Source organism: Schistocerca piceifrons, chromosome 2 (assembly GCF_021461385.2).
Source record: "Schistocerca piceifrons isolate TAMUIC-IGC-003096 chromosome 2, iqSchPice1.1, whole genome shotgun sequence".
In the NCBI taxonomy this organism is placed as follows: domain Eukaryota; kingdom Metazoa; phylum Arthropoda; class Insecta; order Orthoptera; family Acrididae; genus Schistocerca; species Schistocerca piceifrons.
Window position 1 is genome coordinate 718,462,187 of NC_060139.1, and position 26,740 is coordinate 718,488,926.

A 26,740-nucleotide genomic window follows, 5' to 3' on the forward strand; every position below is an offset into this window, starting at 1 on the left:
TAAACTCAGAAGAGTGTTCCTGGAGCCACTCTGTAACAATTTTGGACTTGTGGGGTGTCGCATTATCCTGTTGGAATTGTCAAAGTCCGTCGAAATGCACAATGGACAAGAATCAATGCAAGTGATCAGACAGGTTGCTTACGTACGTGTCACCTGTCAGAGTCGTATCTAGACGTATCAAGGGTCCAAAACCACTCCAACTGCACACGCCCCATACCATTGCCGGCCGCTGTGGCCGAGCGGTTCTAGGCGCTTCAGTCCGGAAACGCGCTGCTGCTACGGTCGCAGGTTCGAATCCTGCCTCGGGCATGGATGTGTGTGATGTCCTTCGGTTAGTTAGGTTTAAGTAGTTTCTAAGTCTAGGGGACTGATGACCCCATATGCTAAGTCTCATAGTGCTTAGAGCCATATGAACCCTTTTGAACCCGTACCATTACAAAGCCTCCACCGGCTTGAACAGTCTCCTGCTATCACGCAGGTTCCATGGATTCGTGAGGTTGTCTCCATATTCGTACACTTCCATCCGCTCGATACAATTTGAAAAGCGACTCGTCCGACAAGGCAACATTTTTCCAGTCATCAACGGGCCAATGCCACTAGGTTCGGGCACACGCGAAGCTTCTTGTCGTGCAGTCATCACAGGTACACGAGTGGGTCTTGAGCTCCGAAAGCCCTTATCGATTTTGTTTCCTTGAATGGTTCACACGTTGACACTTGTTACTGACCCAGCATTGAAATCTGTAGCAGTTTGTGGAAGGGTTTCACTTCTGTCACGTTGAACCATTCTCTTCAATTGTCGTTGGTCTCGTTCTAGCAGAACTTTTTTCCGGCCGCAGCAATATGGGATATCTGATGTTTTACTGGATTTCTGATATTCACGGTACACTCGTGAAATGGTCGTAAGGGAAAATCCCCACTTCATCGCTGCCTCGGAGATGCTATCTCCCATCGCTCGTGCGCCGATTATAACACCACGCTCGAACTCACTTAAATCTTGATAACCTACCATTGTAGTAGCAGTAACAGATCTAATAACTGCGCCATACACTTGTGTTACATAGGCGTTGCCGACGGCAGCGCCGTATGCTTCCTGTTTACATATCTGTGTATTTGAATACACATGCTTATACTAGTTTCTTTGGCATTACTGTGTACTTCGAACGTAAATCTGGGAAAAATGCACGAGGCTCCAAATATCAAACAATTATTATTAAATTATTGTAAGCTTTATAGTATACGCCAAAAGACATTACGCAAAAAATTACTCTGTAGTCCCTCATATAACTTATACAAGGTAGAGAACACACTGCTCTACAAAACCAAAGAACGAGTTAGATAAAATAACATAACGTATTGACTACTATGTGGAAATGGATGGAAGTATGCGAGCATGTTGTCAGAGGTCTCCTAGTCGTGCACAGAAAGCTGGACGTCACATGCCGTGAGGTCAGACATCTATTACGATTGCAGGGGGCACTGAATCATCTATTTTGGACCAGGATCAATGAAAACGATTCGCCTGGACGATGGTCGGGTATTGGTACGTCGTTATTCAGGCGAACGGTTTGCTCGAAACATGCACCGCACCACGGACGCAGGCGAATGGTGGCAATATTATACTAGGGGGGACGTTCACCTGGGCTTCCATGGGATCTTTCAAAGTAATCGTATGAATCACGACAGCAGTGGTCTACACGAACGTTGTTGCTTGTCTTCTCCGATGGCGATGGCGTCTTCCAGCAGTATAACTGTCAAGGTCACAATGCCAGAATCATGCATGACAGTGAACTCATGCTGATCTCTTGACCAACAAATACACTTTATCTGAATCCGATTTAACACGTCTGTGGCGGTATCACGCGCCAACTCCGCGCCCACAAACTTACGCGCAGTAATTTACAGCAATTGCGTGACATCTGCGCAGATATATGATGCCACATACCTCCGACCAAGAACTTTTCAAATCCATACCATTCAGAACTGCTGCCATATTGCGTTCGAAGGCGAACCAAAACGCAGTGAGCAGGTAGTCATAATGTTTTGGCTCATCACTGTATATTCTAACCATGTTTTGACTTCGAATATACTCTATGTGATCAAAAGTATCCGGACATCTGGCTGAAAATTACTTACAAGTTCCTGGCGCCCTCCATCGGTAACGGTGGAATTCAATATGGTGTTGGCCCACCCTTAGCCTTGATGACAGTTTCACTCTTGCGGGCATTCGTTGAGTGCTGCGCTGAGGAAGGGTATCGATGTCGGTCGGTGAGACTTGGCACGAAGTCGGCGTTCCAAAACATCCCGAAGGTGTTCTGTAGGATTCAGGTCAGGACTCCGTGCACCCCAGTCCATTACAGGGATGTTATTGTCGTGTAACCACTACGCCACAGGCCGTGCATAATGAACAGGTGCTCGATCGGGTTCAAAGATGCAATCGCCATCCCCGAATTCCTCTTCAACAGTGAGGAGCAAGAAGTTGCTTAAAACATCAATGTAGGCCTGTGCTGCGATAGTGCCACGCAAAACAATTAGTTAGTTTCCAGAATGAGATTTTTCACTCTGCAGCGGAGTGTGCGCTGAGATGAAACTTCCTGGCAGATTAAAACTGTGTGCCCGACCATGACTCCGCTGTAGAATGAAAAATCTCATTCTGGAAACATCCCCCAGGCTGTGGCTAAGCCATGTCTCCACAGTATCCTTTCTTTCAGGAGTGCTAGTTCTGCAGGGTTCGCAGGAGAGCTTCTGTAAAGTTTGGAAGGTAGGAGACGAGATACTGGCAGAAGTAAAGCTGTGAGGACCGGGCGTGAGTCGTGCTTCGGTAGCTCAGATGGTAGAGCACTTGCCCGCGAAAGGCAAAGGTCCCGAGTTCGAGTCTCAGTCGGGCACACAGTTTTAATCTGCCAGGAAGTTTCATATCAGCGCACACTCCGCTGCAGAGTGAAAAATCTCATTCTGGAAACATCCCCCAGGCTGTGGCTAAGCAATGTCTCCGCAGTATCCTTTCTTTCAGGAGTGCTAGTTCTGCAAGGTACGCAGAAGAGCTTCTGTAAAGTTTGGAAGGTAGGAGACGAGATACTGGCAGAAGTAAAGCTGTGAGGACCGGGCGTGAGTCGTGCTTCGGTAGTTCAGATGGTAGAGCACTTGCCCGCGAAAGGCAAAGGTCCCGAGTTCGAGTCATGGTCGGGCACACAGTTTTAATCTGCCAGGAAGTTTCAATTAGTTAGTTAGTTGGTATGGAAAAAAGAACACATTGACACCGGTGTGTCAGACCCACCATACTTGCTCCGGACACTGCGAGAGGGCTGTACAAGCAATGATCACACGCACGGCACAGCGGACACACCAGGAACCGCGGTGTTGGCCGTCGAATGGCGCTAGCTGCGCAGCATTTGTGCACCGCCGCCGTCAGTGTCAGCCAGTTTGCCGTGGCATACGGAGCTCCATCGCAGTCTTTAACACTGGTAGCATGCCGCGACAGCGTGGACGTGAACCGTACGTGCAGTTGACGGACTTTGAGCGAGGGCGTATAGTGGGCATGCGGGAGGCCGGGTGGACGAACCGCCGAATTGCTCAACACGTGGGGCGTGAGGTCTCCACAGTACATCGATGTCGTCGCCAGTGGTCGGCGGAAGGTGCACGTGCCCGTCGACCTGGGACCGGACCGCAGCGACGCACGGATGCACGCCAAGACCGTAGGATCCTACGCAGTGCCGTAGGGGACCGCACCGCCACTTCCCAGCAAATTAGGGACACTGTTGCTCCTGGGGTATCGGCGAGGACCATTCGCAACCGTCTCCATGAAGCTGGGCTACGGTCCCGCACACCGTTAGGCCGTCTTCCGCTCACGCCCCAACATCGTGCAGCCCGCCTCCAGTGGTGTCGCGACAGGCGTGAATGGAGGGACGAATGGAGACGTGTCGTCTTCAGCGATGAGAGTCGCTTCTGCCTTGGTGCCAATGATGGTCGTATGCGTGTTTGGCGCCGTGCAGGTGAGCGCCACAATCAGGACTGGATACGACCGAGGCACACAGGGCCAACACCCGGCATCATGGTGTGGGGAGCGATCTCCTACACTGGCCGTACACCACTGGTGATCGTCGAGGGGACACTGAATAGTGCACGGTACATCCAAACCGTCATCGAACCCATCGTTCTACCGTTCCTAGAGCGGCAAGGGAACTTGCTGTTCCAACAGGACAATGCACGTCCGCATGTATCCCGTGCCACCCAACGTGCTCTAGAAGGTCTAAGTCAACTACCCTGGCCAGCAAGATCTCTGGATCTGTCCCCCATTGAGCATGTTTGGGACTGGATGAAGCGTCGTCTCACGCGGTCTGCACGTCCAGCACGAACGCTGGTCCAACTGAGGCGCCAGGTGGAAATGGCATGGCAAGCCGTTCCACAGGACTACATCCAGCATCTCTACGATCGTCTCCATGGGAGAATAGCAGCCTGCATTGCTGCGAAAGGTGGATATACACTGTACTAGTGCCGACATTGTGCATGCTCTGTTGCCTGTGTCTATGTGCCTGTGGTTCTGTCAGTGTGATCATGTGATGTATCTGACCCCAGGAATGTGTCAATAAAGTTTCCCCTTCCTGGGACAATGAATTCACGGTGTTCTTATTTCAATTTCCAGGAGTGTATATATATATATATATATATATATATATATATATATATATATTACAATACAGAATTAAGGATTAATATTTCTGTTATTTACCCCATTCCCTTAAGTGGCACAAAATGCATATACTATATTTATAGATTTATTTATTCCTATTCAAGAATTCATCCATGGTATAGAAGGAGTTGTCAAGGAGATATGATTTCAATTTATTTTTGAAGCTATTACTGCTGCTGTCAAATGTTTAATGTCAGATTTTTAATAAGGGGTGCAAGCCCCTCCATGAAAAACACGACCACATCATAACACCGCCGCCTCCGAATTTTACTGTTGGTACTACACACGTTGGCAGATGACGTTCACCGGGCATTCGCCATACCCTCACCCTGACATTGGATTCGTCACTCCATACAACGTTTTTCCAATGTTCAATCGTCCAATGTTTACGCTCCTTACACCAAGCGAGGCGTCTATTGTCATTTACCAGCGTGATGTGTGGCTTATGAGCAGCCGCTTGACCATGAAATCCAAGTTTTCTCACTTTTCTCACCTCCCGCCTGACTTTCGTAGTACTTGGAGTGGATCCTGATGCAGTTTGGAATTCCTGTGTGATGGTCTGGATAGATGTCTGCCTGTTACACATTACGACCCTCTTCAGCTGTCGGCGGTCTCTGTCAGGCAACAGACGAGGTCGGCTTGCGCTTTTGTGCTGTACCTGTCCCTTCAAGTTTTCGCTTCACAATCACATCGGAAACAGTGGACCTAGGGATGTTTACGAGTGTGGAATTCTTGCGTACAGACGTATGACAAAATTGGCATCCAATCACCTGACCACGTTAGAAGTCCGTGAGTTCTGCAGAGCACCCCATTCTGCTCTCTCACGATGTATAATGACCACTGACGTCGCTATTATGGAGTACCTGGTAATAGGTAGCAGCACAATGCACCTAATCTGAAAAAAACCGTATGTTTTGCGGGGTGTCCGGATACTTTTGATCATATAGTGTAAATTCTTGATCCAGATTGTGCTTTCATGCTTTATTTATTGAGTTCCTAGTGTCCAACACTACTGCCAAGTTTCGTGACATTGACACAGAACTTCTTTAATTACGAAAATCTATGTAGATTTCTTAGATCTCATTAGTGCTTTTTTTCTTTTGACATAATTCTTTACACAAACGGCGTGTACGTCAGTGGATGTGTTTCGACAGCGATAAAAAAAAGTCAGAGGAAATTGGAAGGTGAAACTACATAAGGACACCAATCAAGATATGGCTGTGAATCGCCCGCTCTTCCCTTCCCTTCCTCTCTCTCTCTCTCTCTCTCTCTCTCTCTCTCTCACACACACACACACACACACACACACACACACACACACACACACACGCTGAGGCTACCTAGTAACCCCTATACCTAAACGAGCCATCTAACCGAGCATGTCTAGTTCCGTAGCTGAATGGTCAGCGCGGGTGCCTGCCACGCTGGAACCCAGATTCGATTCTCGGTACTGCCTGGGATTTTTTCTTGGTGGCAGTATTGGAACGGGGTGCACTCAACCTCGTGATGCTAGCTAAGAGATGTTGAATGAGAAGTAAAGACACCAGGTCTGCTAATCCGACGGCGGCCTGGAGTGCGGTGTGCTGACCCAACGCACCCCCATAACGCATCTCGACGACGTCATTGGCTGAGGATAACACAGCGGTCGGTCGGGTGTAACTGGCCTGTTTCTGCCCAGAACGGTGGTTCTTTTCTAAACCGAGTATGTGACTTGAGATAAGACAGCAAGATTGTACTTACCGCATACATTACATGGATCTAAACTGCAATCCAGAAATGTCACTTACTTTGTACGCTTCACTACAATTAATCGCTCTCTCGACAATCACAACAGCTTGCGAGCCGTCTTCTTTTTTTAACCCTTCGTGTCTCTTTATTATTCGAATTCTCTTTAGTGTCCCCGTCTTTCACCGACGTTTGTTGATGTTGGCTCCGCATTATTGGCAAATTCCCCAGTGTGCTCTCTTCGTACTTTCAAAGGGCAAAGGGGACTCTACTCTTCGTCAAAAACTAATGGTGGTTGCTTCTAAAGCAATCAGAAATACGTGTCGATGCATGACCAAATCTGTCTGTAAGGCAACTACAGCTCGAAGAAAACTTCCTGACTAGCAGATTACGGTGACGATAGCTGTCTCGCTCGAGTGCAGCCAGCCGCGCTTGGCAAGACTGCATATGTAACTTCACAAAGTGAAACGTAAGCCGGTGGTTGCGCGAAATAACTTGGAAACGTGATCAGGTGCAGCCACACTCCAGTTACAGTAGTGCGCGTTGTTACCTGACACTGGAAGCTTGCTGTTAATAAAATTAAATTTATTGACGACGAGAAGCACAAAACGACAAAAGATGGCGGAATATGCACGGAAAATGTTAAAGCTGAGAAAGTCCCATGTTACAGAAGGGGAGACATGATGCTGAATTGGACAGGATACAAGGAAATGCAATAAGTATGCACAATAAACACGCAGTTGACGATACGGAGGCATGTTGTACTAGGCACCAATTTCTGCGATATTATTAACAATACAAGCAAATACTGATTTTGTGAGAACTTCGCAGCGAATGTCGCCCAGAAGTAGACTTTCAGGCTGGCAAACAAACTCCGCCTTGGTGGGTGGTAAACGAAGATCGGACTGACTAATGATGTAGTTTGAGATGCCAGCCATCTCACCCTAATATTGTCGCCCTCGCTAAGCGGGCGTGATAAATTTACGAGCCATTAAAATGAAGCTAATTTTCGAAACATTGCAATAGCCGGGGTTGTTAGGTTTGTATAAAGTTCGCTGAGAGACGTGGGTTCTGACTTGGTCGAAACTGAATTATGATTTCTTCCCCCTTTTCCTTTATTACTGCTCTATTTTCACTTTAGATAACAGCTGATAACGATGTTCATTAAAGTGGTTGCAACATAGCTGACATAGAGGTAAAAAAAGATTGATTTCGTATTTAATATACTGTAGCCGCACACAGATTTATTTATTATGATGTGATTTACATTTTTATGGTGATAGTAGTCATAGAAATATTGGTAATAAGAATTCTTCTTGTGCTGTTAATATTGTGTGATGGACACCTTTTCACCGTACGAGTTTTTAATGAATTTGAGGGGAAACTGATTCATTAACATTTGCAGTTTTTCTTCATAGCAATGAATTTATTAAAAGAGGTGTCATTGTCTACTTTTGCTACATTCGTTTTATTTCTTTACAATTAGTTTCAGTCTTCTGGGCCACTTTCAAGTGATTGTTACGACTCTGTACAAAACAGAATATAGTATATTAACTCCACGAATAGAAATGTAACGGTGTGAGTGTAAACGTATTTTAAATAGGTTTACCTGCAGTAGAAAATTATGCCTTACATATTGAAATGTCAGCGTCTTTAAATTTGTGTTTCTGTTCGTTTTGTTTCACAAATGCTGTCTTGTTGGTCTGACAGGTTGACTTTAAAAAATATTATGTTGATCAAAGAGTAACGCTAAGCATGGAATAAATGGAATAATAATTTCAAATACTGTGTATTTATGTGTGCAGTTCAGGAAAATGATAGCTGATACCTTAAACTACATAGCCATCCAGTCTCTTCTCCAATTCCCATCCCTGACACTGCATTTTCCCCTTGTGAGAAAAATTGTGTTTAAAACGCCTCAGGACAATGAGATTTTCTGTACAAACATAGTTCCAAAAAAATGAAAACTACATTACATTTTTGCGAAAAAATGGAGCTTAAGAATTAGAGTGCCCATTTATAACAAACACCATTTCGTATGTATTACAGTGTATTGTCAAAGCAAAGTGCTAGTTTACGTTTAATTATTTTGCTACGCAGGGCATTGACGTAACAACATAGTACGTGGCAAAGCTCCAGTTGTAAGAATACTCCTCCCTGTCTCTCGTGCGTAAACAAGGCAATGGCGCCACCACGACCACAGCTCCAGTTCTCTGTGCCAGGTAATAACCGCGCATAAGCAACACCGGGAGGTCTGTCCAGTAATAACCCATAGGGAAGGCGAGAATTTTTGTGCCAAATACGATCGAGCTGGTAGTGGGGCAGAGGGAGTCCTAATGGGGAATATTGCGGTAGAGATTTCCAGATCTGGCATTTGTCTTAAAACCAAGAGAAACTTCCTGGAAACCTTCGTCACGACCGGGAGATGGGAACTATTTTTGTTTTAATTGTGACACAATACCCCGTCCCACAAAAAAATTAGAAAAGTGTAGTGTGTATGAAAGTATTATTTGTTTGTGTGTATACAGGGAAAAGTTGATAGCTTGGTCTACATGTACGGTGTTAATTGTGGGGTTGTTGCCGTACGGTGATAGTCCTTGCCGCTCAATTTGCTATCTCCCTCACAAAATTAGTTTAAGTGAGGTTACATATCAAACAACAAATCTTTGATCAGACTGTACGGCTATAATTTATTCGGTGTGCATTTCAGTTCCTTTAGTAATCGCTTCACATGTCAGCTTCAGAAAATTGTTGGTGAATAACGCAACTAGCCACTAATACTTTTAAAATGCTTTATTTCAATGCCATAACCGGTTTCGGGCTATCGAGCTTAGCAGCCAATGCCTAACGTTCTCGATGAGATTGATGTTTTTGGCAGCAGCATGTCCGTCCGCTCCTGCACTGCTCAAGAATATTTGAATATCTAGCGCCTCTTTACTTGGTGTCTCGATTGTAGAAACGTACTAATGTGGCTGTATTTATTTAGGTATAGGGTGAAACAGTTGTATGCACTCACGTATGCTCAGCTGATAGAATTTTGTCTTGCTGCGGTCTTACGGTTTTCCAGGACAATGTATAATCTTGCAGTGGAAACATAACACATGTTCTAAATAAACTTTTGCGTCCCACAAACACTTCATAATAATCTTCACGTCAGTTTAGCCTTCACACATGTGTTTTATATTCGATATTTTTATTTATAATGCAAAGAGCATCCAGTAACTAAGGATATCATTCATTTCTTAATGTGTGGGGCGTGCAACAAGAAAAATGCTTATACTCTGAGAAGGAACTTCTTCTTATATGATCATAGGACAAGTCGTTTTCAGGACACGTAACTTTTCAGGAGTTTTTTTCAACAACTGGCAGTGAAAATTTCAACGAAGTTTTATAAAGGCATCAGATTGCATACGGTCAATATTAGAGTTTAGATTTCATTAACTGTGTATCGACATCATAAACAAGGCATTTCAACCGTATAAATGAATATATATGCAAATTATAATTACAGCACGTTTTACGAATTGTTAAAAATGAGGAATACCAGTATTTGTTATTGGGCTACTCAGAGTGTCTATTTATTATTTTAAGTTTGATCTCTATTTCTTTTCTTCTACAGTAGTTTTTAGAATATTATGTAGTATAGGCCTTTTCCCAGTAAGTGTGGATGTTTTTATTCAGGTTTCTGAGTCTTTGGGGTCCATATTGCGTTTAATTATATCGAAATTGTATGCTCAGTTAATAGCTCATTTAGAATGTAGTGGGATGGATTGAGGGTATGAAGATATAGTTGTTGTTTTTCTTGGAGGTCCATTTGATTGCCTTTGTTAGTGTTATATGTAACATCTCTAAGTTACCTAAGTTGTCTACCAACGATCATTAACGGCCGCGAAGTCACGATACCCACCACGAATAAAGTAACACTATTTGTGAGCAAGCTTCTTGTAGTTTCTGCCATGTCAGTTTCGCCACGGACATAGTTCTAAGTGAGCAAGTGCACGTTCAGCGTCTTATAGATAAGTTATCAGATGATCGTTTCGCACCGAGGTACAATGGTGCAAGAAAACGGACAAACTGTATGAAGAATTAAGATCTATGATCTCACTCAGAATAAATTTATGTTTTCAAAGCTTTCTGCTGTACTCATAAGTAAACTGAAAACAGGAAAATAGGAATGTTGCTCAGACCTGTCACCGTTGCTCTTTCTTGCTTTTCATATCTCTTGCCTGCCACTCATTCATCTTCTACTACAAGGAAATAATCAATTATCCAACACGAATGGCTTTCATGATTTTATCTTACGTTACGGTAGTCGTAGGAATGATGTTAGCACGAATGTTGCAAAATGCTTCAACAGAGGAATCGTGCGAGGGCGTGCTGGAAAGCGATGCCACCAAATTTTTATACGAAAACTCCTGTATCTTTATTCATCATGCCTACATATTTATTTCTCAACGTTATCACCCTGGCGACGAACACATTTTTCCCAACGAGAGACCAGTTTGTTGATACCATCAGTGGATATGTTTCGATACAATCAAACACAATTAAATATTCGATACTTTTGCTTCGACTCGAGTACTTTTAGAATCGAATCAGTGTCTGATTTTTGCTTGGTATCAAAATAAAAGTACTTTTATAGAGCTGATTTTGTCCCTAGTAATAGTTGCACTAGCTTTTGAAAATAAAACACTCACTGGCAATGATGTTGCAACGACAATAAGATATTGTTTTGAGCATTTTTGTACAAACATGGAAAAATGACTTTCATGTCATGCTTTTTAAAGATTTACAGGGTTTGACGACTAACAGAGATACTTCGTCACTTTGGTGTGTTTGCTTTTTCTTTTTGCAGCCGTGCGCTAGCTGTTCATGACGTTTCCTGAACTGTTATTATTGTGTTACAGTAGACGAAGCGGCATCTTCCTGCGCTTCACTTGGGCTACTTTGTTGCTCGTAAACCATGGTTTTGACTTGCGTATGGCTCGCCTGAATATTGCTGGATCTTAAAGATGCAGATTTTTAAACCCCGGATCCATCGGAATGGCAATGGCTTCATGGTGACTCAGTTCAGTTAAGCCATACCTTTTCTTCAACTCTCTTAGTGAAACGACCTTGCATTCTTTGTCGGCGAGACTGGCGTGACTGTTAGCTTCTGTTGACAAACAGTCAATAATTAGGATAAATTTTGGTTATTGTAACATACAGTATGAGACGACATCTTTCACTATTTTGTTATTTTCAATTTAAACCTATTTTCACTCATTTTCCCACGAATGTTTTCGTTGTCTCACTTTGGGTCCAAGTATTTCTCCGCAAGTTCTTCACAATGACATTCGAATCAATGTCCTAGTAATGCAATTCCATGCTAAACCAATTTAAAACTTTACACTAAGCTAATTCGTAGCAATCATGCGAATGCGCCTACACACTGCTACGATGTCATCACTGGCAAAACAAATACTGCGTGACAAACACGTACGTTGTGGGCTCAACCATTGTTTACGTATTATTATCAGTCTCGTAATTATTAGCGATTCAGATCTGACGGTATTTTGTCTCACAATTAAGTACCCGCTAAAGTGAAGGGCGGAAGCCAGTGATGGAGAACCAATGCCCAGGGTTTGATGCCTGTTGCGTGGAGAGAGGCTGCAGACAACCGTGGAGAACGAAACATTTAGTGGCGCACTGCCAGCAAACAACACTGTTGCGAATATAGACAACCTGACAAAAAAAGTGAAGCACCCAGAAGGGGAAGACCAAACACAATGCAACTTCACAGGTTGAAGGTGTTTTTCCAGTGATTACAAATCGAGTCCAAGTCACAAAGAACTTGGTAATTTCAGCCCACTTATCAGTGTAATGTTGCACATCCTCTGGCATTGACGTGTGCGCAGATTCGGTTGAGAAGGATATCATAAAGGCACTGTAACCTCTCATGAGGCAACCTGGCCCACCACTGTTTAACTGGTCCTTGGTATTGTAAATAGTAGCACAGGGAGTGAGTTGACGTATCTGGCACCACAAATGCTCTTTCTGGGACAGGTCTGAGGAGCTCGCTAGCCACAGAAGTACCTCAACATCACGTAGACAGTTCATAGATGTACATGGCATGTACAGACCAGTACAGTCCTCTTGAAAGCTGGCACCATGATACCGCCGCATGAAAAGTGCCACATGATGTCCGTGATGTACTATCGTGCTGTCAAATTTCCCTTTATCACCACCAGCCGTGAAATGAATTCGTGCCCAACGGTTCCCCACCTCATGACGCCAGGATTGAAACTGCTGCTCCTGTACAAATCTCTGGAGGAGTGGTACCTCTCCCAAAGTCGCTACAATACTCGCTAACGATGGACAAACGTCTCCTCTAAACCTTTGCACAGATCTTGAGGTTTCAGTGATACACGCCCTTGATGTGCCTGCACATTTTATAAAGTGATCTAGACATCGTCTATTACATAGACATATCTCGATCGTTTCTTTTCACTTGGATATATAGGGCGTTGCAAAGTCTTTGCGTCAAATGTCTGTCGGTGATGGATCACATCATGAGGAGCAACTTCTGAGAGAGACAAACTATAATCTGAGACCTACTAGCGGCGCTAGATACCGTTTACTATTGGTTATGCCCCACAGTGGCGGCAGAGCATAGACACTCTGCAGTGTGCGTTTACTATGTGTTGCCTGTTATCCAGCCATCTGCTCCACATGAAACGGCAAAAGTATAGTTCCTGATTCGCTTTCAAAATATGTCTGCTATTAGACACATTCATTCTTAAGGCTTTCTGGTTCTAGTAAGCAGATGCAGCATTCCTGGTTAGTAAACTCTGCTAATTCTGTAAACTCTCATCGTCCCAGAAGCAGTAAATTCAATAAAAAGACGCTTAGCGTCATCAGGAATTGTCAGTAAACAATTTATCTGTAGTAATAATTGTTTCCCTTGACGCGGTCTATTACTCCTAGGTGGTTGATCGAAAAGCTTAGGAACAGCCTGTACAGCAAGGCGAAGGGATGTTAGCAGGATTAAGAAAAATTGTTTACTGGCTTTCAAGTGATAAGAAACGACCGAGATGACTACACCCCTTAAGTTGGTGGCCACTGCTCTGGCACCACCGAAGTCATAAATTAGTTCATTTTAAGGACCAGCTGTAAAAGTAGTTCTGTCGAGAAACACACTGTCTGACATAAGTAGGTGAAGCACCTAGTAGAATTGGTCGGTTGTCAATGTACCTTTGACATACGTTCACACCACTGGCGGGCATGTAAATGATTAGAGTTGCAATTCTCTGTGGCGGCTAGAACGGCCACCAGACTGCAGCAGTGTTGATCGCTTGTAGTATTCTCACTAGACCTGGTAGGGTGTATAACGTGCATGATGTTGAGTGATCTCTGCGAAAGACATGGAGATGACATGTACACGTGAGAGACGGCTATATCAGCACCTCATAGTTTGAAAGGGGCCTCATTGGAGTCTCCATTTAGCTGGTTGATCGAATCGTGCCATATCCAGATTTGTGGGCCATTCGGATGTGACGGTGGCCCAATGTGGACTGCGTGAGAATATGAGGGCAGGCGTATCCATCGCCAAGGATTCCGTCGACAAGGTCTGACAACCACAAGGAAGGACCTCCATATTTTGCACGAAGCACATCCCAACCCCTTCCTGGCCTCCGAGAGCAAGCAGTGGGCTCCCTGTAGCACGATGTCTTCCCGCACTATTGATCGGAGAGTAGCAGCAGTCGGACAAGGGAATTACGGTCCCGAGTGTAGGCTGCTGTTCGCACCACAACACAAGCGGATAGGTCTGGCGTGAATACCGACCTTCCCTCTTGGTATTTCTTGTATACATTGCTAAAGCAGGGCATATGGTAAGACCGTCTCTGATGACACATCCTCAAAATACAATATTTGTCACCCTTCTACATAGCTCACGGTCACAATGAAAATGCTCGCATAACGCTGAGAAGAAAATTTTATTCTCTGAAGAAATAATTCAGCACAAATATCCGACGTGGTACGACGGTACCTAACAATTACTGCTAATGTAGTAGTTGCTCATCCAAACAGCATCTCATACGAGCAAACCGATTGCTTCTTTACCTATGGTTATTCGTACTTTAGGTACTGGACCATTGTACGGCTCTTTATAAAAAGAATATCTCGATGTAGTCACAGGGTCGGGCCGTGCACGTCTGCTTTCGTGATCCGCAACTAATTCGCTGCAGATAATAATCTGTAGCTATGATCCTGCGGTCAGATAGTTTATGCATTGGCTAGAAATGCGAACTAACAAATTATACAGAAATATAAAATTAAAATTAAATGAATAATTTAAGAACAAGGATTTTGTTCTAACGTCTGTAATTGATGCAGATCACAGAGAATTATGTTGAACAACGTTAATTCAAGAAAAAACATTTCAAATAAACGGGAAGTGGTCCTACGATACTCAGTTACAATACAGATAAAAATACCCTTATTAAATGGAGTAATGCTGTGTTGAGAGCTTTACGAGAAAGGTAGCAAAGTCCACAAACTAAACCGCACCAAAGACTCGCAAAAACTAAACCCATTTCGTGATCACAATATACGAAATTCTAATCAGCTCAAAGTAAATCAAGGTTGAACATGGTGATTCACAAATTAACACACGCGATACGAAGAATAGTATCTCATTTTCTCTCTATTCTCAGTTCTGTCAATCAAATGGCAAAAGTTAGTCCTATTCTGGAACACATTCAGAAATTAGAGAACTGTAGCAGCAGTACGTCTGAATTACGCACGTTACTCTGGACAGGTCTGCCTTCTTCCAGAACTCACCATAGTGTGTCCCGAATTGTTCCACTGAGCTCTTCACTCGAAAGCGCCAGTCCCCAATGCTCCGCCATTGTCCAACTCTTATTGGCTAAAAGCCGTCACCAACGAAAATACGTCGTTCTCGTATTCTAGCTAGATTATCTGACTCATCTTCATCACTCTCGCGCACTAAACTAATACATTACAACAATATTTAACTAAAAGAAATGTTATAAACATTCGATTACATTCAGATGTTTGTGTTCTGAGAGTCAGGACGCGAACAGGTCGACACGACAACGCGTGGATAGCCAGGGATCGCTTAGCGTGGATAATTACTTTGGATGTGGAGTTCTGCAAAGGAAATTTTCTGCTGAAGACGCCCCTGAGGATCTTGGAGTCCATCCTTTAGCTCGAATAAGGGCGCTGTCAAACGAAAGGCTTGGAACAGCTCCGGTGCAACTGTACCACGGCCGTTACTTCTGTACCAAGAACCGTTCACGTCATTGTTTATCACTGTCAAGTGGCTCTTCCCTTTAACTGAGATATGGTGATTGATGCGATACCGCACGCTATTCTGTGTATGCTGATTCTGCGTTCGGTTATTTGTTTTCCTTTTAAAGGTTATTCGAATCACAGAATTTTCATGTAGTAGATCGTGTACCTAGCCTTGTCAGATTTTGAGTCATTAGCGGTTAAGTTTGTTCCTTTTTATTCAGGCCGAATTTCATGTACAAAGTATGATTTGTTTCTAAGTTTTATCGTATGAGCGCTGTTTTTTTAAAACTTGCTATTTCGCAGTTGCTGTAACAAAATTTCATTTAAAATTAAATCCTCACACAATGTCAGGTCATCTTCAAAGTTTGAGATAAATGGTATGGGTTTTGTACTGGTACGAAGTAAAAGCCAAGGATAACCGGTGTAAGCGCCCGCAAAAGATGCATTTTGCTACGCTGGAAGGCGAGAACAAATGATAAAGACCTCATTCAGTTTTTTGTCACCTTATGTCTTGAGTTCTCATGGAGAGAGGACGTGTTTAGTTAGATATGAGATACGTGTAGTAGCTTTCACGATATCTGAATAATAATTCCTCTCAGTGCAAAAATATGAGGCCTTTTTATTTTCTTCCGCGCACCACGAAAAGGTCATGTCACACCTTCTGCTTGTATGTGAGGAAGAAGTCCGACAAACGAAAATACATTACCTACACAGTCAAGAGTTTTGCTGCGTCGGAAGAAGAAGCACCTAACAGAAGTGTGTAGATCTCGACAACATGGGAGTAAGTTCAACTTAATACGGACACAAAGAAGAGAAGATATAAAGTTACAGAATTTGGCCATTAATTGTAAATAGAAATAATTGACTTCTGGTTACTAAAAAAATTAACTTCCTTATTTAGGTATTTTTATTATTACTAAAAAAAATTGCACAGCTTGCGACCTAGTGACATGACGTTGAAAAGGCCATGAAACCAGATGTGTAAATTATGCAACATTATTTACGACATTGTATGAAAAATTTTTTGCGTTTAACAATAATTTTTTAAAATTTTTTTCATGTGCAACATCACGACTGGGAGCAAAATAACCAGAACCAAAAATTCTTGTGAAGAAAACCAGTCCAAAAAGGAATAAAAAAGAACTGGAATTTACCGAAAATTTTGGAAAACATGCTGTTTGTTTCATCACAGTAAAGATAGGACCGCTACGCAACCGTTTGTTTAGCTATACTTGGTAGCGCCTCTTGCGTAATAATTAGATATACCTTTCCTTAATTTCCCTTCCTAAATACATTGTAGTGAATTTTTTCAGAAATTTTTCGTAATGAGTAACGAGAGAAAAGTTTGAAGTTTTTTGTGTAGCAACATTTCGTGCGTCATGAAAGTAGGTAAATAATGCTTAACGACACGTAAATCGTATGTTTAAATTCACAAAATAATATATTTCAATTTTATGTTTTCCAAAAATTTTAATTTTAATATTCAATTAAATATGGCACAAAAATCAGTTTCCATAACTGTTAACAATGGCGAAAACGCAATGAGCCAAGATGGCGTACAATTGCAGAAAAGAGCATCTGGAGTATCAGCGCCATGTCTTCCACAATCAGGCGTATTAAATAATTCAGAGATGAACATGACCGAAATGACAAGTGCTAGTGAGCTTTCACTGAGTTCTAATTTTGAGGACACGGTGATGACAATAGAGGAGACTACTACATCACTTATCTCCGCGAGCAAGATTCTGTTCGCGCAGGAAAACATAGAAAGAATAGATAACATGATTTTTGACGACACTTTACCGTCACCCATCACACGAAGTTCAAATATTGATTTACAGAGTACAGTTGTCAACAAGCAAAATACATTAAATAGCAACCAAAATGACGCACTTGCCGTAATACTTCAAAAACTGGATGGTATGAACACCAATTACACCAATTTGCGTGCAGACAACAAAATACACACCAGTTTGCGTGCAGAAATAAAAATGTAAACACCAATTTGCGAACGGACATAAATACAAAATTTGACAGTTTGTCGCAAAACCTTACCTTAGTAACACAAGACATAAACAAAATAAAGCAAGAGCAGAAACAAGTTTTAAAAGATTTTCAGGATACAGTCACACAGCAGATCAGTGATTTGACAAAGAATTTTCACCAGGAAATGAATGTAAAATTTAAAGACATGGAAAAACAGCTAAAACAAGATGTACTTCCCGAAGTAAACAATGACATTATGGAAATAAAATAGAAATTACACACTCTTAATGAACATAACGATACAGTAAAGCCGCAAATTAAAAGCGATGAAAGACACAACACACACACACACACACACACACACACACACACACACAAACTTGGAAGCTACACAAACACAGTTATCTTCCACAGTAAAGAACATTTCTACCGTAGTGAACAAACTGCATAAGGATTACTCACTTTAAAAGTACCATCACTTGAAATCGAATCAGTCTGCGCCAAAAAGAAAAATGACAAAATTAATGATAACTTATCTGACGTAATTTCACAAGCTGAAGCAGGTACTTTAGACAAAGCCGGTACCGCAGCGGAGAAGGTAGTGAAGGAATGTATACTATTATTCAATAAAAGGAAACTGACATTATCGACAAAGGGAACACCAATTTGCAGGCTACAGAGCACAGAATACGCAACTACTTAGGTGAAACTGATACCGAGACACAAGTTGTACACATAAACAAAGTGCCAGCTACAGCAAACCAAAGTAATGTATGCACACAGATCATTGCAAACCCTACAAACAATGCCAATAGTAATGACAGATGACAAAGTGTAAGTTTACATGGCATGACAGCAGACTCAGTTAACTACGAGAAATGTAAACAATTATCACAGCTATGTAAGCACAGCACAAAGTGTAAACAGCTTGTCCACTATATTTGCTAACGGAGGTCTATTAAGACACCATCAATTTCCAACATTTACGAGCGAAGGTAAGAAGATGAATCCTGTCGTGTTTATTAGTGCTTTCCGACATGTGTTTCCTAGAAATTGGACGGAAGTTCAAAATATCAGGTTTGTTGTTGGATACACGCAAGGCGATGTACTTTTGTGGGCGACCGAGGTAGCTGAGCGTTGTACCACATATTTACAATTTGAACGGGCATTTCTTGACAAATATTGGTCAGAAGCTGTACAGGACCGACTTCGGCGACAGGTTTTTAACCCTGACCCTTTTAATAGCAAATACAGTAGCTTGCGAGGGTATTTTGAGAAGTATCTCAATAAAACTCGTTATTGGACGAATCCTATTTCTTATGTTGATGTTTTAAAAATTTGAAAAAGTCGTTTGCCATCTCACATTCGTAAAAATTAATTACTACACCTGAGCACGACACAGAATATTTTCCATCCATCTTAGATTCAATCGACTGAATATATGAAGAGAAAGTAGTAACAAATATGGCGTCAGACAGCCAAACACCACAACAACATAACTTGAATGGTCACTACAAAAAGCCAGACACGAACATACAGCAAAGCCGGTACGCGCAACCGCAAGCATACGTTAACCGTGGTAATGGGTACGGGAATGGAAATGGTAGGAACGAGAGATTTAAACGAAACTTTCCGTATAACAGAAATTATTACCATTCACAAGCTAATTTAAATCCCTCCTCTCAAAATTGTGCACCGCGTGTAAATAAAAACGATCAGCCATACCAGTGGCCGGCGCGGGAACAACAATAGCGTACAACACCAGCGTTGCCAACCCCAGAAGATAAAATTATGGCATTTTGTATTTAAAATATCGTTTTTTATCTAAAATTATCATATATTGATAATCTTAAAAAAACAATAATGCTGATAATATGACGTACACAATATTTGTTTTCAATCGCGAATGGCAAAGTCTTCTCATCTTTTAAAATTTTTATCTATAAAACCTCCTAATTACGAACCAAAACGTCTCTAATCGCGATGCTAAGTACTAAAAATACGTTCAGAACCAGATAAACTCGGAAGTGTCCAAAGCATCACAGATTTAATGCAAGGAAAATTCGCTAACCCCGATCGAAAAGTAGCACTGTGTACGTAATATAATTAAAAATAATAATATAATTAAATTCACCCTAATAAGCGTCACTGTCGAACTCCACATCGGAGAAATTGGCGTCACTATCCCGATGTGATTCCTTCTTCTTAGCATAAATGTTCAACGTGTTCGTTGATGCAATCATTGCACTGGTTGGTTCGAACTGTACACAGTTCTTCACACGCTGGGAAGTGAACATCAATGCGCTGACTGTACCCGAATGTAACTTATTTCTCAATGGTGTCTTCACTAGATTCATTTTTGAAAAGACCCGCTCACAATCAGCACTATAATGTCGTAAAATTATTATATCTAGCACAAAGATTCCTATTTGGAGGAACTCTTGGTTACCATGAATGTCCCTAGAGTTCTTTATGAACACCCAAAATTCGTCCACCTCTTTAGAACGTAGATTTTTCGGGAAATTCTGCATGTGGCAATGCTCTCCACTGATCATCAATCATTTGCATAAGCCTTTTGTCTTTTGGAGAAATCCTCTGAACCGACTTTATAAGTGGAACAAGCGTTGACGGCCTTGCAGCACTTTTTGACAATGCTATTTCTGGTGTTAATCAACTCAACATTTTTAGAACAGAATTGTTGAAATCATACCGCTTTTTTTATCTCACAACAAGATACTATAAGCAACTGCAGCGCTCTGTAGTAGAAATCAGTCACTTTAGATTTTTGTGAGATGTTTTCAGATTGGCTCATGAAATCCATCACACCTCCACCTAAATACATTTGCGTATAAGGCACAAGTTGGGCTGGGTTTGCTGGATCTATGTCTGTCAAATCAGTTTAATTCATATAATCAGGATACATACAGCAGAGAAGGAGTTCGTTGTGCGTTTTGCACATTCTATCATGCAAAGAGCAAATTACTAATTTCTCGCTTTGAAAATATTGATTCAGAGAAAGAAATTTCGGTAGAATCCACTCGAGAAATATAAAAAATACACGTACAAAGTTGTCCCTGAATGCCTTTGCTAACTGTTCAGCTGCATACAGTCTTTCTTCTTCCCACTTGCAAGTGAAAAATAATTGCAATGCATTCCATTGATCTAGAATGCGTGAAACAAAAGTTAACAAAGATAACCATCTTGTTTGAGACGGATGCAGTATCTTGTGAGGTTCGACATTACAAAACTGTTGGAATTCCACAAACTGGGCTATTCTTTTTGAACTATGCTTAAAGAATGAATATGTATCCCTTGCTGTGTCTTCACATAGTCTTGGTAATTGTTTGCAAGCCTCACTTGTACATAGGTGCAATGAATGACATATACATTTCTGTATAAAAATACCAGGAAAATCTCTAATTATTCGACTAGCAACAGAATTATCTTTCCCCGTCATTGTGTTGCACCCATCCGAAGCAAATCCTACTAAATTTTCAGGACGAATATTATGTACTGACAAGGCTTTACGTACGAGATCGTACAAAAGATTAGCAGTGGCACCTTCATGAGCGGCCTCTGCATTTTTCTCGTCAAACAGCTGTAATAACTGCCAAAATTTAGTATGTATTTTGGAGCTATCTTCATCAAAATACCGCACACAAATTTTTCGTAGCGGAAATGTCGGTAGATTCATCAATTATGAAACTGAGCTTTTGTCTCCGTAAAACTTCATTCAGTTCATCCAGATGACATTTACCTATGACTTTCTTTATCACCCCTGTGGCTTTTGTTCTACCGAACTGCAAGTTCTCAACTATTTTAGAATCGCGAAAGGCACTTTTAATTACATCTGTTAAGTGATTGGCTGTATTAATAGAGATGTTATGTTCTGCCAAAAATCCACATAGCAATATTTCAGCCCTCTTGCCCTGCTTATCAAATGTATCAGACGATTTTGATTGTGATGAAAAGTCATGTTTCTTTTGTAGAGGCCCGACACATTTTACGGCACTTAAGTGTTTTTTCTGTTTAGCGTGATTTTTCACTACAGTCAACTCAGCACTGAATTCACATCTACAAACTTTACACAGAGCTTTATATGCATCATCACTAACAGGTAGTAGCCAATTCTTGAAAGATGAATCAGTCAACCATTCTTTTCAACTTTTGTTTCAAACTTTTTAATTTCAACGCACCACGCAGCCTCAATTTCTTCTGTGGGGTCCGCGGAGAATCTACATCACTGTTGTCACTTTCCATTATTTATATTTGAATACACTACTACAGTATTTATTTAAAGAACACCACACTTAAATTTCCCTCAAGAACAAAAAATTAATATTCTTTTAAGAGCACAAAGACAACTACCCATGCATTCAAGTCCCAATTTCACTGGCAACTGATGACGATGACCTAGCCCTAATAGCCCATATTGTTGTGAAACAGTATTTGTTAGGCGGTAAGGGTATTCCCAGGAAGAGAATATACAGTGTTAAGAGTCGTTGGACTGTTGCGGGGAGTGGACGAGAGAAAAAGAGGAAATTGCTTATATTGAATGGAGTATGGACTTAAATATATGAAAACAGATTATTAACGTATGAAACTACTACAAGTATCAATTTATTTTCATTTTAAATCTTTACAAAAATTATCGTAGATTCCGCAATTATCAGCAATGTACTATCGTATATCGTGTTCACGTTGTAATTATCGTATATCGCGATAATTTATCGTATGGTTGGCATCGCTATACAACACGTCGTACCGCAGCCAACCTTTGCGCAGCAAAATCGCAATACGGTAACATTTCACAACAGCCATATGAACACACGAGAAAGCATGTCGCGAACTGGAAATGATACACACTGGGGAAACAATCACACAGTACAACTGACAGAAGTTGTCCCGTGTACCGAAGTAGATCAGACTACACCGCAGGAAAACCCGAATCGGTCGTAGTCGAGCCCCATACTATAGAACTTGTAAGCGATGGGGGAAAATCAAATTTTCAAACATGCTTCGTACGATTAGATGAACAAGGAAACACGATGGACGATCCACACCAACATGAACTAAAATAGGCGAAAAATACACTGGAAGAACAAGTGCAAGCAGTAATCAGAGTGAAACTTTTCGGTATAGACACACAGTTAATACTTGATACAGGGTCCAGGACTAATTTAATGTCTGAAACATTTTTCACTGAATTAAAGAGACGGAATAAATTTCCTGTTCTGCCAGTACAAAACTGCAAAGTACAAACCGCTAGGTCGGCCGGTGTGGCCTTGCGGTTCTAGGCGCTTCAGTCTGGAACCGCGTGACCGCTACGGTCGCAGGTTCGAATCCTGCCTCGGGCATGGATGTGTGTGATGTCCTTAGGTTAGGTTTAAGTAGTTCTAAGTTCTAGGGGACTGATGACCACAGATGTTAAGTCCCATAGTGCTCAGAGCCATTTGAACTATTTACAAACCGCTACCGGCGGCAAAACCAAGTTAGTAAAACACCAAGCTCTTATCACTGTGCACATTGAACAATTTTCTGTGATGCGCAATTTTTTAACAGTAGACAAACTTATTGTCAACTGCTTGATAGGTATGGACACATTTAGAACCTATAAAACTCAAATAGACATAGGTAATGGTAAGTGCCATTTCTTTGTGAAGGACCAAAGATTTCCTATCAACCTGATTGCCACACTGGAGAGGTGTGACAAAGTACACCCAGAAGCCCATGTCACTGTTTGATAACGAACACGAGACCGACACTGAAGTTAACCAGGGATTAGTAGAACAAAAATTGAACGAATCAAATATTCTACATACTACACAAAGACAAGAGCTTTCTGACTTACTTTTTAAATATGCAAATGTTTTTAATAAGAATCCAGGAGTAATCATAGATTATGAACGTAAACCTAATGTCTATCCTCACGAAACATTCTGTGTTATGTCTTACCCTATACCGAGGACAAAACGTGAAGCAGTTAAGCAGGAAATCAATAGAATGTGCAAATGGGGATCATACAGCCATCATTTTCATCATATTGCAGCCCAATACTACCAGTTAGCAAACCTGATGGATCAGTACGACTAGGTTTAGATACTAGAGGCATAAACAAAATTCTAGTACAAGTTGGAACAAAACCAGATAACTTAGATGAACAACTGCTGAAATTTCATAACACCAAATATTTCAGCACCCTTGACCTTAAAAAATCTTACTGGCAAATAAAGGTACATGAGGAGTGTAGAAAATACACAGCATTTGTCTGCAATGGCAGAAGTTATGAATTTCAAGTTCTACCCTTTGGCTTAAACATTAGCGCAGGCGATTTTATATCAGCTTTGGGCAGGGTATTAGAACCAGAATTGCTCAATAAAGTTAACATTTATGTTGACGATATATTAACAGCCACATCAACTTGGGCAGAACACATCAGTATAATGGAAAAGGTATTTCAGTGATTTACAGAGTACAAAGTAACAGCAGATCTAAAGAAATCTAACTTTGGCAAAGAGCAAGTAAAAATTTTAGGGCATATCATATCTGAACGGGGTATATTGCCAGACCCAAAGAAACTAGTTGCCATAGGTAATTGTCCACCCCCCAAGGAACAGAAAACAATTAAAATCATATCTTGCACTAACTTCCTTTTTCCGAAAATTTATACCACAGCAGCTTATGAATAGCGATGCCCTAATTAACCCGTTGAGAAAGAATAAGCCTTGGTAATGGGATGGGAGATGCCAGGGGGACTTTACCAAAATTAAAAATGCATTAATATCAGCAAACATTTTGAGTCATCCTGACATGTCTAAGAACTTTTGTCTAAGCACGGACGCCTCGTCTCAGGGACTGGGGGCGCGTTTGTTCCAGATGCAAGAGGAAGAAGGAAAAACAGTACCCAAAGTCATCAGCTTTGCCAGCAGAACTTTATAAGAGGCAAAAAGATTATATTCCGTATCAGAACTGGAAAGTTCAGCAGTGATTTGGGCATTTAAGAAATTCGAGTATTTTCTTTGGGGTAAAAACACCAAAGTCTGTTGTGATCACCAATAATTATTTTTTCTCTTAACATGTAAGCTGTAACACCGAAGACTAGCGAGATGGTGTTTGTACCTGCAGGAATTTAATTTTGAAATAATATACATAAAGGGCAGTCAGAATATTATCGCAGATACACTAACCACGTTGTCGCGGGGACTAGACGAGTTCAGTGAACTGTCTGAACAAGATTCAGAAATCCGAACATTATTGATGCAAAGTAGTACACAAAAATCAGAGTACAAAAAATTTTGTAAGCAGATGGGAATGATACAACACCGAGACGATAGGTGGAAAAAGGTAACACAAAATATTCAACTAAATGCAAGCCACAAGGTATGTAAATGGTATCAGTTGTACAAAAGCGTTCTGTTTCACAGAAGCACGAAAGTTCTCAGCATTGGTGTGTATCCCTGCCAGACGAATATATCGACGAATTTATCAAACATACACACGAAGTCTGCCGTCTGCTTCACATCTCCTGTGCAGCAAGCTACGTAAATTTAAAGATTAACTGTGTTTCTCTTACTTGTCACTTCTTTTTCCGTGTGTTTTTGCTTTTAGGAAGCTTTAATTATCGAGTACTAGTAATAGTGTTCCATAGATTTCGTGTTTGTTTTGAATACAGTCAAGGGACAGTTAGTGCTTATTTTCATTGCTTCCAACAAGAAGCGTCTAGTAACCACAGTTTAGTCAGCTATCAGTCGCCTTTAATGAATCAGCAGTATAGTTAAAAGTAGTACAGTAAATTGTTGATTTCTTAGGATGGATAGGATGTGTGACTGCTGTGTACGGACGCAGGAGGAGCTGGCCACTGTTCCCGAACAGCTCAACGTGCTGATGGCCACGGTCAGCCGTCTTCAGGCTGCTGCCTCGTAGTGTAGCGGCAGTGGGGAGTCTGGTGCGTCGCATGGGTCACCCCAGGTGTTACATGCTTCACCCACGGTCCCTGCTGTCGAGACATCTTCGCAGGTACCGGGCTCGGTTGGGCCACCCTCTCCCCAAGGTTTATTAGTGATTGGGAGCTCCAGTGTTAGGCGGGTGATGGAGCCCCTTAGGGAAACAGCGGAAAGGTCGGGGAAGAAGGCCAGTGTTCACACTGTCTGCTTGCCGTGGGGTCTCATCCGAGATGTGGAGGAGGCCCTGCCGGTGGCGATAGAGCAATGGGTGCACCCGACTGCAAATTGTTGCTCATGTCGGCACCAATGACTCCTGGCGTCTGGGTTCAATCCTCAGTTGACACAGGCGGTTGGCGGAGTTGGTGAAGGCGGAAAGCCTTGCTCGCGGGTTGGAATCTGTTTGTAATGTCGTTCCCAGAACCGAACGCGGTCCTCTGGTTTGGAGCCGAGTGGAAGGCTTAAGCCAGAGGCCCAGACGAGTCTGCGGAGATCTGGGGTGCAAATTTCTCGACCTCCGCTGTCGGGTGGAGAAATGTAGGGTCCTCCTGAATAGGTCAGGCGAGCACTACACGCAGGAAGCGGCTACAAGGGTAGCGGAGCACGTGTGGAGTGCATATGTGGGTTTTTTAGGTTAGAGAATTCCCTCCCTAGGCCCGACAAGACGCATCCTGAGGTAGCAGTAGACAAAACGCAACAGGGAATGACAATATTAATGTGGTAATCGTAAACTACAGTAGCGTCTTCAGAAAGGTCCCAGAACTGCTCTCATTAATAAACGGTCACAATGCTCACATAGCATTAGGGACGGAAAGTTGGCTGAATCCAGATGTAAGGCCGGCCGGAGTGGCCGTCCGGTTCTAGGCGCTGCAGTCTGGAACCGAGCGACCGCTAGGGTCGCAGGTTCGAATCCTGCCTCGGGCATGGATGTGTGTGATGTCCTTAGGTTAGTTAGGTTTAATTAGTTCTAAGTTCTAGGCGACTGATGACCTCAGAAGCTAAGTCGCATAGTGCTCAGAGCCATTTGAACCATTTGAAACCAGATGTAAACAGTAATGAAATTCCAAACTCAGATTGGAATGTATACCGCAGACACAGGCTGGAC